Source organism: Procambarus clarkii, chromosome 88 (genome assembly GCF_040958095.1).
Source record: "Procambarus clarkii isolate CNS0578487 chromosome 88, FALCON_Pclarkii_2.0, whole genome shotgun sequence".
In the NCBI taxonomy this organism is placed as follows: domain Eukaryota; kingdom Metazoa; phylum Arthropoda; class Malacostraca; order Decapoda; family Cambaridae; genus Procambarus; species Procambarus clarkii.
Window position 1 is genome coordinate 13,749,194 of NC_091237.1, and position 15,747 is coordinate 13,764,940.

The 15,747-nt window shown below is 46.3% G+C and overlaps 2 protein-coding genes across 4 annotated transcripts in view; one reads left to right on the top strand and one right to left on the bottom strand.

Moving 5' to 3' along the window:
• LOC123745879 (zinc finger and BTB domain-containing protein 17) overlaps nucleotides 1–15,747 on the bottom strand; it is a 583,396-nt gene that overhangs the window by 449,506 nt on the left and 118,143 nt on the right. The window lies entirely within an intron of this gene.
• The window catches only part of LOC123745873 (uncharacterized), a 43,515-nt gene that overhangs the window by 7,657 nt on the left and 20,111 nt on the right, over nucleotides 1–15,747 (top strand). Inside the window, exon 1 of one of the 3 annotated variants that reach the window (XM_069317521.1) lies at nucleotides 14,836–14,959. The exons of 1 other annotated variant lie outside the window; for it this stretch is intronic. The gene's annotated coding sequence lies outside the window, so the exon portion shown is untranslated. Of the gene's footprint in view, nucleotides 1–14,835; nucleotides 15,001–15,747 lie in introns of those variants that run through there. One more of the 3 variants, XM_069317520.1, reaches the window with a different exon arrangement.

Below are 15,747 nucleotides of genomic sequence, written 5' to 3' on the forward strand. Positions count from 1 at the left end.
AGCACGATCCGCCAATGGGTTTACAACCAGGTCCCCCAGTTACTGCCCGGTGAACAGGGACAGACAGTTAAGGATCGGAGCCCAGTCAATCTTTCTTCTCCTAGGGCTCGAACCCAGCCCAGAACCCGAGGTATGACTGTTTGTAATAAGGGTGGTACTGGCCCATCTTAAGATCTAAATACGAACTTTAACCCCCCCCCCCCCCTTGTGCTGGACGGTAGAGCGACGGCCTTGCTTCATGCAGGTCGGCGTTCAATCCCCGACCGTCCACAAGTGGTTGGGCACCATTCCTTCCCCCCGTCCCATCCCAAATCCTTATTCTGACGCCGCCCCAGTGCTATATAGTCGTAATGGCTTGGCGCTTTCCCCTCTGATAGTTCCCTTCCCTTATAGCTAACCCTGTTAGCAGGTAACGACGCGTTATTATGAGCTAATGGTCCGCGGCTCGTCTGCTCTGTGATTGGTCCAGACTGGTGGACTCATAGGGGGGAGGGGGGGGGGGTCGGAGTTAAGAGGCTAACCCGTTTCCGGATTGATCACGTCTAAGAACACTAACTTTGAGATTTGACAACTCTGAAATTATTTCACAGATTGAGCTGGACTGAGATTATATGAGCGTAACACAGGCCTGAGGACTGGAATGAATTCATAGTGAGTCGAACTTGTTTGAGAACTTAGGTAGAATCATGATTCTTCCTAAGTTGATCTGGTCTGAGATTAATAATCGCGAATATGTTCAACAATCACCTTCAATTACATAACCTATAATCACAGAACGATTACAATCACAGAACAATTCCCGTGACACAAACACACACCACACACACACACACACACACACACACACACACACACACACACACACACACACACACACACACACACACACACACACACACACACACACACACACACACGCACGAAAGGTGAGTACACTAGGTGAGTACACACACCCAGTTTCAAATGTAGATATGATAGAGCCCAGTAGACTCAGGAACCTGTACACCGGTTGACTGACATTTGAGAGGCGGGACCAAAGAGCCACAGCTCAACCCCCGCAAGCACAACTAGTCGAATACAACTAGGTGAATAATTTTGAGAAGAAAAAACCATTGCCTGAGTGACAATTGAAACACAGTGAGAGTGAGAGAGCGCAATTAGAGAGAGAGAGAGAGTGAGAGAGCGCAATTAGAGAGAGAGACAGTGAGAGAGCGCAATTACAGGGGGTTACATGTGCCAGGCGGGTACATGGGCCAGGCGGGTACATGGGCCAGGCGGATACATGGGCCAGGCGGGTACATGGGCCAGGCGGGTACATGGGCCAGGCGGGTACATGGGCCAGGCGGGTACATGGGCCAGGCGGGTACATGGGCCAGGCGGGTACATGGGCCAGGCGGGTACATGGGCCAGGCGGGTACATGGGCCAGGCGGGTACATGGGCGAAGCGGGTACATGGGCCAGGCGGGTACATGGGCCAGGCGGGTACATGTGCCAGGCGGGTACATGTGCCAGGCGGATACATGGGCCAGGCGGGTACATGGGCCAGGCGGGTACATGGGCGAAGCGGGTACATGTGCCAGGCGGATACATGGGCCAGGCGGGTACATGGGCCAGGCGGGTACATGGGCCAGGCGGGTACATGTGCCAGGCGGATACATGGGCCAGGCGGGTACATGGGCCAGGCGGGTACATGGGCCAGGCGGGTACATAGGCGAAGCGGGTACATGGGTCAGGCGGATACATGGGCCAGGCGGATACATGGGCCAGACGGGTACATGGGCCAGGCGGATACATGGGCCAGGCGGGTACATGGGCGAAGCGGGTACATGGGCCAGGCGGGTACATGGGCCAGGCGGGTACATGGGCCAGGCGGATACATGGGCCAGACGGGTACATGGGCCAGGCGGATACATGGGCCAGGCGGGTACATGGGCCAGGCGGATACATGGGCCAGGCGGGTACATGGGCCAGGCGGATACATGGGCCAGGCGGGTACATAGGCGAAGCGGGTACATGGGCCAGGCGGGTACATGGGCCAGGCGGATACATGGGCCAGGCGGGTACATAGGCGAAGCGGGTACATGGGGCGTGGAGACCTTGTAAGGCAGGAGAGAGTGGCACTGTTGCCAACATAGACCAGTGAGGGCTGAGCTTCCCCCTGGCACACACACATATATATATATATTCTGATTCATATATTCAAGGCAGCGCCAGAATTGTCACTGGAGAATTAGACTCTGCGTCTTTGTATCCTCAAACACAAGCCTAGTTTATTACCCTTTGGCTTGTGTTATATAATTCCTAATTACCCGCGGCTTAATAGTCTTTATAAACTGCTTGCATCACAAATCATTTTTAATTCGTTTCTGTCGGGGACAGGAAGCCTTCGCCATAAGCCTGTGTGTACATATATATAATTTTGGCGTGTATCAGGGTCACGCTCTCCCCCTCCCCCCATAGGAGGGTCAAATTATTGACCCTCCTAAGGATGCAACCCTATAGTAGTTGCCTAACTCCCGGGTACCTATTTGCTGCTAGGGTGAACAGACGCATTAGATGAAAAAAATTGTGCCCAGCTATTTCTGTCCCGGCTGGGACTCGAACCCAGAATTCGTAATTGTGAGTCGAGACCGAACCCACCTGAATCCATATATGTACTAGTACTAGTCTCTGACTGTAAATTATTAATATATTCGAATTGCCGATTAATCCGAGTGGTCCAGTTTAGTTTTAATTGATTTTTGAGAATCAGTTGGACAGAAATACACCAAACAAAATAACACAATTAACTCAAAGGATGGAAAAGTGAGGAGTATCCGAATGTAAATGCACTCACAGAAACCAAACTGTCAGGATCCATAAGCCATGCGGTACCCCCTTAGGGCAGCAACATTATATGGACGAAGAAACTGGATATCTGAGGAAGTTAACACGAGTTGTAAAGGGTTTAGTGAACACTTACCTGGAACAACAACAATGCTAGAGCTAAATATAGAAGTCAGCCATATGCAATCTTTCACAAAATGAAAGAAGACATAGACAGTATTATGACTAAAACAACAAGTCAGATACAAAAATTATAGACAATGATGAATTAATTGCAAGTGTAAATGAATCATGACTCTTTATAATAGGTGAACTATTACTAACTATAGCAAGATGGGCTAGAAAACCTTACATACTCACTGGGCCATAACTACACCAAGACCAAAGTATTGAAGGCACTAATATATATGTTCTAAGCCAACATGTTGAGGGACTCACAAAAATGAGTAATGATGAGCCAGCTAAACTTGACGAAATCATCATTCTAGAATAGGACATAACAAATGTCAACTTCAAATTCCTCTTTGGAAATAGGCAATAAAAAGAAGAAAATGCTAAGGCAGTATAAAACTGGCACTTGCAAGGGCCAAGAGGACAAAGAGGTGGGCCAAGAGGACAAAGAGGTGGACCAAGAGGACCAAGAGGTGGGCCATGAGGACAAAGAGGTGGGCCATGAGGACAAAGAGGTGGGCCAAGAGGACCAAGAGGACAAAGAGGTGGGCCAAGAGGACCAAGAGGACAAAGAGGTGGGCCAAGAGGACAACAAGGGGGGCCATCATCACCACCATCCTATAACACCACAACCACAACCTTCTATATCACACAGGCCTACAAGATTCTAAGAATTTAAGGGGAACTGACCCTGTCCTAAGGGAGGAGATCACCCACAAGGGAATGGATTTGGAACGACTACATAATTTGTAATATCATCTATTCTCTATCCATGGTTAGGTTAGGTTAAGGTTACTTTAGATTAAGGTTTGGTGAGGTAAGGGGTTAGGTTAGGTTTCATTACGCTTGGTCACGTTAATACGATGTATTATTTATTGATGATTACGTGAAATATGGAATTCGAAAACTATTTCAGTGTGCCTGAAAATTCCGTTTACAGAAAATCAAATTCTACAAAGAAAACGTCTTTAGCATACACTTTGTATATTTTAAACCAATAATTTATTTTACACTAAAATTATAACTTTGCAAATAATCTCTGTTTACGACAAAGGTTCATTTGCCAGTTTACATGTAGACTGTTACTAGAACTGTAATATGCTTTCAGACCATCACAAATACCTAGATAACTAGCCAGGTGGTTTGAGGGTGGGTGTGGTTTCTCCAACCCGTTCTCGCAAATTTAATAAGTCAATATTGACTTATTAAATATGTGCATAGGTGACATACTTAACATAATAGTTTCCCTTGAAAAGCTTCATAGAAAACACCGACCTTACCTAACCTACTTAGTATGTTAAGATAAGCATCTTATTGCTTCGTAATTACAATTATTACCTAACCTATACCTATAATAGGTTAAGTAACAATTGTAATTACGAAGCTATAAGATGCTTATTTTAACATACTAAGTAGGTTAGGTAAGGTCGGTGTTTTCTATGAAGCTTTTCAACGGAAACTATTATGTTTAGTATGTCACCTATGCACGCAACTAATAAGTCAATATTGACTTATTAAATTTGCGAGAACGGGTTGCGTTTCTCATGGTAATGGATTTGATCTGAAGACGGGCTCCCAATTACACAGAGAAACAACGGCTTGAAACGTGATTAGCGACATAAACATAGAATATACCAACGCTATACATAGCAAGTATCAATATAATGTTACATAGCCAGTGTTTACTTTTTAATTACTGTCGCATTAGTATTATATTGTTAGGCAGCAGGACTTCAGTGGAAGCTGGAGACAGAAATGAGCCATAGACTTGTCAGAAAGAACTTCTTAAGTGCAACTTCCGTTAATAAACGAGACGAATTAATGAGGAAACTGTGAATGCTAATTAAATATACACTTCTAAATGTAAGAATTAAAATAACAACGAATGAAAACAGACACGGCATTGAACTACTGACCGTGGAATGGCGTGGACGGACCCTAAACGCACATCTAGGAGCACACACACGCACACGCACACACACACACACACACACACACACACACACACACACACACACACACAAATGTAGGTATGATAGAGCCCAGTAGGCTCAGGAATCTGTACACCAGTTGATTGACAGTTGAGAGGCGGGACCAAAGAGCCAAAGCTCAACCCCCGCAAGCACAATTAGGTGAGTACAATTAGGTGAGTACACACACACACACACACACACACACACACACACACACACACACACACACACACACACACACACACACACACACACACACACACACACACACACACCTAAGAGGACACTTCATGTCCTCGGATGTCCTCATATAGAGCCATGAACTTGGCAGAGAACAGGCCACAGGAAGATAGAATTAGAAGGCTGCCTCACCGCTCTACAAATTATATATATATGTCAATGTTTTAGACCCACCTTTGAGACGAACAAGGTGGTCTTGGCTCGTCCAGATTTTTACACGGCTTTTGTGACGGAGTGTGATGAGGGGGGGTTGGTGTGGGGAGGGGGTAGGTTGGGTGAGGGGTTGGTGTGGGGAGGGGGAAGGTTGGGTTAGGGGTTGGTCTGGGGAGGGGTTGATGTGGGGAGGGGGAAGGTGAGAGGAGGGGTGGTGGGAGGGGGGCAGGAAGCAAGGTGACATGGGAGGGAGGAGGGGGGGAAAGAATGGCTGTCGAGAGAAAAGCTGAAAAGGGAACAGAGAGCAGAGGTAATTGTAATTTACTTATTCCATACAATATTACTTTGATTTCTACATATCATTAATTAAAGATGATAAGCAGTCCCCGTGGCGCAGTGGTAAGACACTCGTCCCGCGCTTCGCGAGGGATTTGACCTGGGTTCGTATGCAGGCCAGAGAGGATCGACTGGGCGCCAATCCTCTGATCACCCAGCAGTGAATTGGGGTACCTGGTTGTTAAAACTATTTGGCGGGTTGTATATTCCAGGAAAATTTAGGATTAATAACTTGCCCGAAACGCTATGCGTGCTGGTGGCTGTACAAGAATGTAAGAACTCTTGTATATATAAATACAAAAAATATATATCAACTATTTTATTTGAAAATAGTTTATCAAAGCCCAAATTGTTGTTTACACGTTAGCTAAGCTGGACTTGGCAGCACTAAATATTTATTTACCTATAGTGGAGTATAAAGTTTAACAGGGTCCAGGAGCTATACTGGTGGCGTGCCAACCTTGGTCTCTCTATGCTGCATACCTCAAAGTCTTTATTTATACTCACATGGTCTTGGAATACATCACGCGACTTCCACCATTAACCCATTCTGAGTTCACTCAAAATGACTTACCGGTTAACACTGTCAAAGGTAGACTTTACATTTAGGAAAGATGGACTATGACTTGTCAATCCTGTTTTCAGACCATCTCCATTGCCAAGAGAAACCACACACTCCCTCAAACCACTTGGATAGTTATCTAGATATTTGTGATGGCCTGAAAGCATGTTATGGTTACTGTAATCGTCTACATGTAAATTGACAAATGAGCCTTTGTCGTAAACAGAGATTATTTTCAAGTCATAACTTTATTGTAATATAAATTGTTGGTTTAAAATATAAAAAGTGTATTCAGAAAACGTTTTCTTCAAAGAATTTGGTTGGTGTTTGGATTAACGAATTGAAGAGTGGTGGTGGTAGTGATGGGTGATGGTAATGATGGATGGTGGTAGTGATGGATGGAGATAGTGATGGGTGGTAGGAGTAATGAATGGTAGTAGCAATAGTTGTAGGACTTGCATTAATGAAAGAGACCACAGGCGTAGCAGTAGCAACTGTGACAGAAGTTGTCACAGTTGTCACTTATACTTACAAAAGTACTAATACACAGTAGTAGTAGTAGTAGTAGTAGTAGTAGTAGTAGTAGTAGTAGTAGTAGTAGTAGTAGTAGTAGTAGTAGTAGTAGTAGTAGAGGCAATAGTAGTAGTTGTGGTAGTTGATCGTTCTTCGGTGCCGTGGCAAGAGCATCACCAAGAGTAATTAGTGTCATAACAAATCAGTTACAGCATGTTAATGACAGGTAATCTTGGGTTACCTGTCATCACTCCCAAATCCCTGTACACGACCACATACAAGACAAACAAACACATTAACACGAGAAAACACTGAGCTAAAAATAGAGAGAGAGAGAGAGAGAGAGAGAGAGAGAGAGAGAGAGAGAGAGAGAGAGAGAGAGAGAGAGAGAGAGAGAGAGAGAGAGAGAGAGAGAGAGAGAGAGAGAGAGAGAGACAGACAGACAGACAGACAGACAGACAGACAGACAGACAGACAGACAGACAGGCAGACATACAGACAGACAGACAGACAGACAGACAGACAGACAGACAGACAGACAGACAGACAGACAGACAGACAGATAGACAGACAGACAGACAGACAGACAGACAGACAGACAGACAGACAGACAGACAGACAGACAGACAGACAGGCAGACAGATAGACAGACAGACAGACAGACAGACAGACAGACAGACAGACAGACAGACAGACAGACAGACAGACAGACAGACAGACAGACAGACAGAAGGGGAGTAAGAGAGGGAGCAAAAAATAAACATTTGGACATTAAAAGCGAGCCAGCCCACCTCTGGACATGTAGGTAAAGTAAACTCCGAGTCTAATTTTAAAGACAGATAAAGAGAGAGAGGCAGCAAGTTGTGGTGGAGACCTTATAAGGCAACCCTACACTACCACACTGTGGTAGGCAGGTCCTTACAACGATAAGTCCCGCCCGGCACGGGTAACGTGTGGTAGGCTGTGGTAGGATATGACAGGATGCTTTAGGATGTAATAAGACCTATAAGATTTCAGTCATAACATCTTGGTGTTTGCTGATTTTATTGGAACCTTAAGACTACGAATCCCGAGCGCTGTCCACTCAGCCGTCAGGCTATCCAAAACATCTTCCTTGGGCGTAGATTCCTTGACTAACTCATTAGTTACGTTATGCAATGGGTATCAACATGCGATGGCTGCGAGGATGGCCAGAATAAGGATAGGATAACTAAGCTGGAAAACGTTGAGGGCAGGATAAGGTGATATAAGGCCAGGTAAAGTAATATAAGGCCATGATATTATAGGGTAAATCCGGGCAAGGGTAGAGGATGAGGGGGCTAGGGTGGGCTAAGGCGCAGCTGAGACATAAACATAGGGTGGCTTAAGGCGCAGCTGAGACATAAACATAGGGTGACTTAAGGCGCAGCTGAGACATAAACATAGGGTGGGTTAAGGCGCAGCTGAGACATAAACATAGGGTGGGTTAAGGCGCAGTTGAGACATAAACATAGGGTGGGTTAAGGCGCAGTTGAGACATAAACATAGGGTGGGTTAAGGCGCAGCTGAGACATAAACATAGGGTGGGTTAAGGCGCAGCTGAGACATAAACATAGGGTGGGTTAAGGCGCAGTTGAGACATAAACATAGGGTGGGTTAAGGCGCAGTTGAGACATAAACATAGGGTGGGTTAAGGCGCAGTTGAGACATAAACATAGGGTGGGTTAAGGCGCAGTTGAGACATAAACATAGGGTGGGTTAAGGCGCAGCTGAGACATAAACATAGGGTGGGTTAAGGCGCAGCTGAGACATAAACATAGGGTGGGTTAAGGCGCAGTTGAGACATAAACATAGGGTGGGTTAAGGCGCAGCTGAGACATAAACATAGGGTGGGTTAAGGCGCAGCTGAGACATAAACATAGGGTGGGTTAAGGCGCAGCTGAGACATAAACATAGGGTGGGTTAAGGCGCAGTTGAGACATAAACATAGGGTGGGTTAAGGCGCAGCTGAGACATAAACATAGGGTGGGTTAAGGCGCAGCTGAGACATAAACATAGGGTGGGTTAAGGCGCAGCTGAGACATAAACATAGGGTGGGTTAAGGCGCAGCTGAGACATAAACATAGGGTGGGTTAAGGCGCAGTTGAGACATAAACATAGGGTGGGTTAAGGCGCAGCTGAGACATAAACATAGGGTGGGTTAAGGCGCAGCTGAGACATAAACATAGGGTGGGTTAAGGCGCAGCTGAGACATAAACATAGGGTGGGTTAAGGCGCAGTTGAGACATAAACATAGGGTGGGTTAAGGCGCAGCTGAGACATAAACATAGGGTGGCTTAAGGCGCAGCTGAGACATAAACATAGGGTGGGTTAAGGCGCAGCTGAGACATAAACATAGGGTGGGTTAATGTGTGAGGTGTCAAACTAGGATAGCAATATCCAATAGGGAAGAATTTACTCAGGATAAAGCCCAAGGATGACACTAACATGACGCATGCTCAGGTTAACATGCGGGGGGTATGGGGTGGGGGGGGAGCAGGATGTAAATAGTTAGTGTAGGAAAAAAATAGACTGGACAAAATCTGAACATGGTTAGAGGTAACAAGATTAAACTAACGAAGATAAGGTGAAGCAAACTAGAGTAAGAAACGAAACGAACAAGTGGGAGGGGGGGGAGAGAGAGAGAGAGAGAGAGAGAGAGAGAGAGAGAGAGAGAGAGAGAGAGAGAGAGAGAGAGAGAGAGAGAGAGAGAGAGAGAGAGAGAGGAAGAGAGAGAGAGAGAGAGGAAGAGAGAGAGAGAGAGAGAGAGAGAGAGAGAGAGAGAGAGAGAGAGAGAGAGAGAGATGATGGGGGGGGGGGGGTGTTGCCACATTACTCATCTTTCACCAATGACATGTGACTTTGACATGTCACTGATTTCTGAAGGCTTCCGCGCCCGCGCGCGCGTGTGTGTATTCACCTATTTGTTCTTGCGGGGGTTGAGCTCTGCTCTTTCGGTCCTCCTCTCAATCAATCAACTGTAACTAACTACTAGCTAATGTTTTCATACACACACATAGCCAGGAAGCAGCTCCGTAACAGCTGTCTAACTCTCAGGTACCTATTTACTGCTAGGCAACAGGAACATCAGGGTGAAAGAAACTTTGACCATTTCTTTTCTGCCTGGTCCGGGAATCGAACCAGGGCTACAGAATTACGAGTCCTGCGCGCTGTCCGCTCAGCTACCAGACCAACACGCAATGTGTATTCACCTAGTTGTGCTTGCGGGGGTTGAGCTCTGCTCTTTCGGCCCGCCTCTCAACTGTCAATCAACTGTATCCACTACTACTTCCCCCCCCCCCACACACACACACACACACCCCAGGAAGCAGACCGTGACAGCTGATTAACTCCCAGGTACCTATTTACTGCTAGGTAACAGGGGCATAGGGTGAAAGAAACTTTGCCCAATGCTTCTCGCCGGCGCCCGGGATCGAATCCGGGACCACAGGATCATATGCTCAGCGTGCTGTCCGCTCGGCCGGCCGGTGTGTGTGTGTGTGTGTGTTCACCTAGTTGTGTTTTGCGGGGGTTGAGCTTTGCTCTTTCGGCCCGCCTCTCAACTGTCAATCAACTGTTTACTAACTACTTTTTTTTTCCACACCACACACACACACCCCAGGAAGCAGCCCGTGACAGCTGACTAACTCCCAGGTGTGTGTGTGTGTGTGTGTGTTTACTAGTGTTTACTAGTTGTGTTTTTACGGGGGTTGAGCTTTGCTCTTTCGGCCCGCCTCTCAACTGTCAATCAACTGTTTACTAACTACTTTTTTTTTTCTTTTTTTTCCACACCCCAGGAAGCAGCCCGTGACAGCTGACTAACTCCCAGGTACCTATTTACTGCTAGGTAACAGGGGCATTCCGGGTGAAAGAAACTTTGCCCATTTGTTTCTGCCTCGTGCGGGAATCGAACCCGCGCCACAGAATTACGAATCCCGCGCGCTATCCACCAGGCTACGAGGCCCCCCCACATGTGTGTGTGTGTGTGTGTGTGTTTGCCTAAGCTTAGCGACCGGTCGATGATGGTTCCATGCTGGTTTTCTGGCTGGATATCTAGGCAGCTGGATAGCTAGGTAGCTGGGCAAACCGGTAGGGTTAGTGCTATCTGATTTGTTAGTTGGCTGGATGGCTAACTTGCTGACTGTTTCACTGGTTGATTGGCTTGTTGACTTGACTTTCTACCTAGGTGGGCTGACTGGCAGGCAGGCTCGGTAGGTAACTGGTTGACTGGGGATGACCTTGACAGACTGACCCAGGTACCCGGGGACTGTGATGACCCCGTCATGCGAGGCTGGGGACCCGGCCTCGACACACAATAACATAATTGTCCAATTCTCATTTCCTGAAACAATAGCGGTGATGGGAAGGAAGGAGGGAGCGAGTGAGGGGAGAGGAGGGAGCGAGTGAGGGGAGAGAGAGGGGAATGAGAGATGCTCGTCAACTCATACTCTAGTCTAGAGAGTATTTTTCCTAACTATCTTGAGGTTATCTTGAGATGATTTCGGGGGCTTAGCGTCCCCACGGCCCGGTCCTCGACCAGGCCTCCTTTTTGTTACACACCTCTCAGGAAGCAGCCCGTAACAGCTGTCTAACTCCCAGGTACCTATTTACTTCTAGGCAACAGGGGCATCAGGGTGAAAGAAACATTTTGCCCATTTGTTTCCGCCTCCACTGGGGATCGAACCCGGAACCTTAGAGCAACGAATCCGAAACGCTGTCCACCCAGCTGTCAGGCTATGTGGACTATCGTACATATATTGACGTATGGACAATTAGATAGTAGAATTTGCTACTATTCGATTTATAGAATCCAGAAAAAAATTAAGCTGAAAAGAAACTTAAATACGGCTTTGTGTAGTATAGCACATATATGTACTATATTAGGCCTCAGAAAGAGTGTATTGGGCCTAAAATGGTTAGGTTAGCTTAGGGTTAAGTTAGGTTAGGTTAGGTTAGGTTAGGTTAGGTTAGGTTAGGTTAGGTTAGGTTAGGTTAGGTTAGGGTTAGGTTTTATTAGCAACATATATACAAAACCTTTTCCGGTTTGTCCGAGTGTAATAGTACCAAATTCTGTTTTCTAATTGTCCATTACATGAATATATTGTATATATTTACGATGGTTCACATCGTTACTATAATTAGCATGTAAACAGGCGGAAGTTCTGCAGCAGTAGTGCTGTAACGGCATATTGTTACAGCATCATAATACACCAACTTACCAGAAGGTTACAGTACACCGTGTACCGTGACGCTACATCCTCGGTACAGCCTCTCATCGTTACTGGTGCAGTGTCTCATCGTTACTGGTACAGCCTCTCATCGTTACTGGTACAGTGTCTCATCGTTACTGGTACAGTGTCTCATCGTTACTGAATGTGTTATATATTTGTTTTGTAGTTTACTAGATGCGGATCTCAGGCCGGTAGTCATGCGTAGCAGGGTACAGGTCAGCCTGCCACCCTTCCTCCACCCTGGTACAACCCCGCCTGCCACCCTTCCTCCACCCTGGTACAACCCAGCCTGCCACCCTTCCTCCACCCTGGTACAACCCCGCCTGCCACCCTTCCTCCACCCTGGTACAACCCAGCCTGCCACCCTTCCTCCACCCTGGTACAACCCCGCCTGCCACCCTTCCTCCACCCTGGTACAACCCCGCCTGCCACCCTTCCTCCACCCTGGTACAACCCCGCCTGCCACCCTTCCTCCACCCTGGTACAACCCAGCCTGCCACCCTTCCTCCACCCTGGTACAACCCCGCCTGCCACCCTTCCTCCACCCTGGTACAACCCCGCCTGCCACCCTTCCTCCACCCTGGTACAACCCAGCCTGCCACCCTTCCTCCACCCTGGTACAACCCCGCCTGCCACCCTTCCTCCACCCTGGTACAACCCCGCCTGCCACCCTTCCTCCACCCTGGTACAACCCCGCCTGCCACCCTTCCTCCACCCTGGTACAACCCCGCCTGCCACCCTTCCTCCACCGTGGTACAACCCCGCCTGCCACCCTTCCTCCCTTCCTTTCAGCGGCAGGAGCAGGTAGCACCGACTCCTGTATGTTGTGTGATTCTGGTCTTAGTGAAGAAGCGGGCAGAGCAGCAGTATAAACGCACAATAACCCCTAAACACACACTAATAGTCTGCGCGTGTTTAACTGAGACAGCAGAACATGCAGACTCCCCAGCAGCGTGTGTGCTGAGCAAGCGCACGTTCTCACTCTTTAAGTCAGTATATATATATATATATATATATATATATATATATATATATATGCACGACACGAACACAGCAGGCCACGAACGACGAAGAAAAAAACAGGAAAGCATGCACGCAAGGCGCCGAGAACCAATCTCCAAGAACGACAAAAAATCCGAACGTAGAGGATTTATTAGCAATTCAAAAACGTGTAAATTCCAGTGGTTATAAAATCTCCGGAGTGAAGTGATCAGGCCACAGCCCGAGACACATTGATCACAGTTCACGGATCAAAAGCTGAAATAATGCCGTTAAAGTCTTGCTATAAAAACCATAATATTTTATTCTGGGTGCTGACTGAAGCAGTTACAGGAGCTCAATTAACAAGTTACGGGTGTTAATATTAACCACCTGCAGGTGAAGACCCGCTCAAAATACACCAAAAAACTGGCAAGAATATTCGCCATGTACCGCGTCACTGCTCACGAAGATATTCACTCGCTCCTCTCACTCATGCCTTAATTAAATGGAATAATTTTTTTGTATCTTTGGACGAGTAAACTGTGAGCTAACATGGATACCTGGGACGCGTTGTTAACTAATTCCTCACGGAAGACCATGACTAAGAAGTCAATATTTACCGATTTATTTTCGTTATATAAGCAATCAACTAGACAAAGACAGACGTCTGATCACAGGAAATTGAACACCATATATAATCATTTACGTGATTGTTGACAAACATTCAATTCGCTTCTTTCAGATATTAGATCCTGGAAACGGCCACAATTACAGTAACAAAAAATAAATTATTAAGATTTGTGAAACAAAACACGGGATAATATTCTAATAAAACGATCACAAATTTAGACAATAACAAGATTATATCCTTGCCCGTTTGATATGTTTAAATATATTTTTTTAACTTTGCTGATTTTTCGTAGGATTTGGTAAGTCGTTATCATATCCCTCCAGATTCTGTTTTTTTCTTCAGTAGGGTAAAGTGAAATTCTCCCCAGCTTTTCACTGTATGTATGCGTGTGTATTCACCCACTCGTACAGTCGAGGAAAAGCATTCCTTTACCCCAGTTTCTTGGAAAGTGCAAAATGACAAGGCCATATTTGTTGTTGTGGTAATATTGGGTTAGATTGTGAATGAATAGGCGCTTTGTAACACACGACTCACAACTGATTTCGTTCGAACACTTAAAGAACAAGTGCTTCACTGACAGCCTTTGTTCGAACCACAACGCTGTAAACAGCCCGTCCTCCAAACAAAGATCCAAAAGTGATTCCATGCACCCGCCAAACCCCCTGTTTATGAATGAAAAGCGGTTTACACACGACTCACAACTGCTGACGTTCGAACATATCCGGAACAAGTGCTTCACTGACGATTTTTGTTCGAATCACAACGCTGTAAATGCTTCACCCACGTACTACAAATACAAATAATCACCAAATGAATCTAAACACCTAACCTAACCTACGCCTATATATGCACAATATGCTAATATATTATAATATTAGTATATATTTGAGAAAATTCCTGTTTTGAATGAACAGCATGTACAAATTTATGAATGCGTCTGTGGGGTCGACCGCTGGATGTAATGGACTTGAGTCGAGGACGGGTTAAAATGCTTCACCCACGTACTATAAATACTAATAATCCCCAGCAGAACTTAAAACACCTAACCTAACCAACGCCTAAAAATGTCCAATATACTAATATATAATAGTATTAAATTATATTTTAGAAAATTCTTATTTTGAATGAACTGCATGTTAAAATTAATGGGAGTCAATTATTAAAACTGGCAGATATGTCACTCCCAACGCATTTGACGACTGTGTCAGGGGTGTCACTCCTACACATCTGACGACTGTCAAGGTGTGTGTCACGCCCTCCACACATCTGACGACTGTGTCAAGGTGTGTGTCACGCTCTCCACACATCTGACGACTGTGTTAAGGTGTGTGTCACTCTCTCCACAGAGCTGACGACTGTGTCAAGGTGTGTGTCACTCTCACAGCTGGCGACTCTGTCAGGCATGTCACTCCCACACACATATCTGACAACTGTTGAGTGTACCAGTCTCCCCTCCCCTCACACTTAAATTAACTTTAGAGCAAGACAGAGGGACAAAACAACCTTGAAACGAGCCAATACAGCCAGTTTCATTCTAAATCTGGAGAACAGATTTCGTTACGAGTTGCCCCTTCATAATAGACCAGACGTATTAGGAATTGCCCTTTCAGTAGAGGCCCACCTCGAGCAAGCAGCCATAAGCTTATAGGCTGATACTTGACAGGAAGACAAGAGTAGAACAGGTAGAAAAGTAGATAGAGTGGAACAGGCAGATATGTAGATAAAGACAAGTTGGCAGGCCCGTTGACCTGTAGCCGGTTGACCTACAGCCTGTTGACCTTTAACCTGCTGACTTGTAGCCCATCCTGTATCCTGTTGGCCTTTAGCTTAATAAGCTATTCACTTGAGACAGTTAAGCAAGTCCCAGCTATGTCTGGGTACAAGTGACGGGATGAACAACCCAGCGGGTTTTCTTCCTATTCGGGAGTGTTAGACATGCTGCTAAGGCGGGGTGTCCACTCACAGGATGAGTGGCGCTGTCCAATACTGTCACTATGGCGGTGTGTCCACTCACAGGATGAGTGGCGCTGCCCAATACTGTCACTATGGCGGCGTGTCCACTCACAGGATGAGTGGCGCTGCCCAATACTGTCACTATGGCGGTGTGTCCAC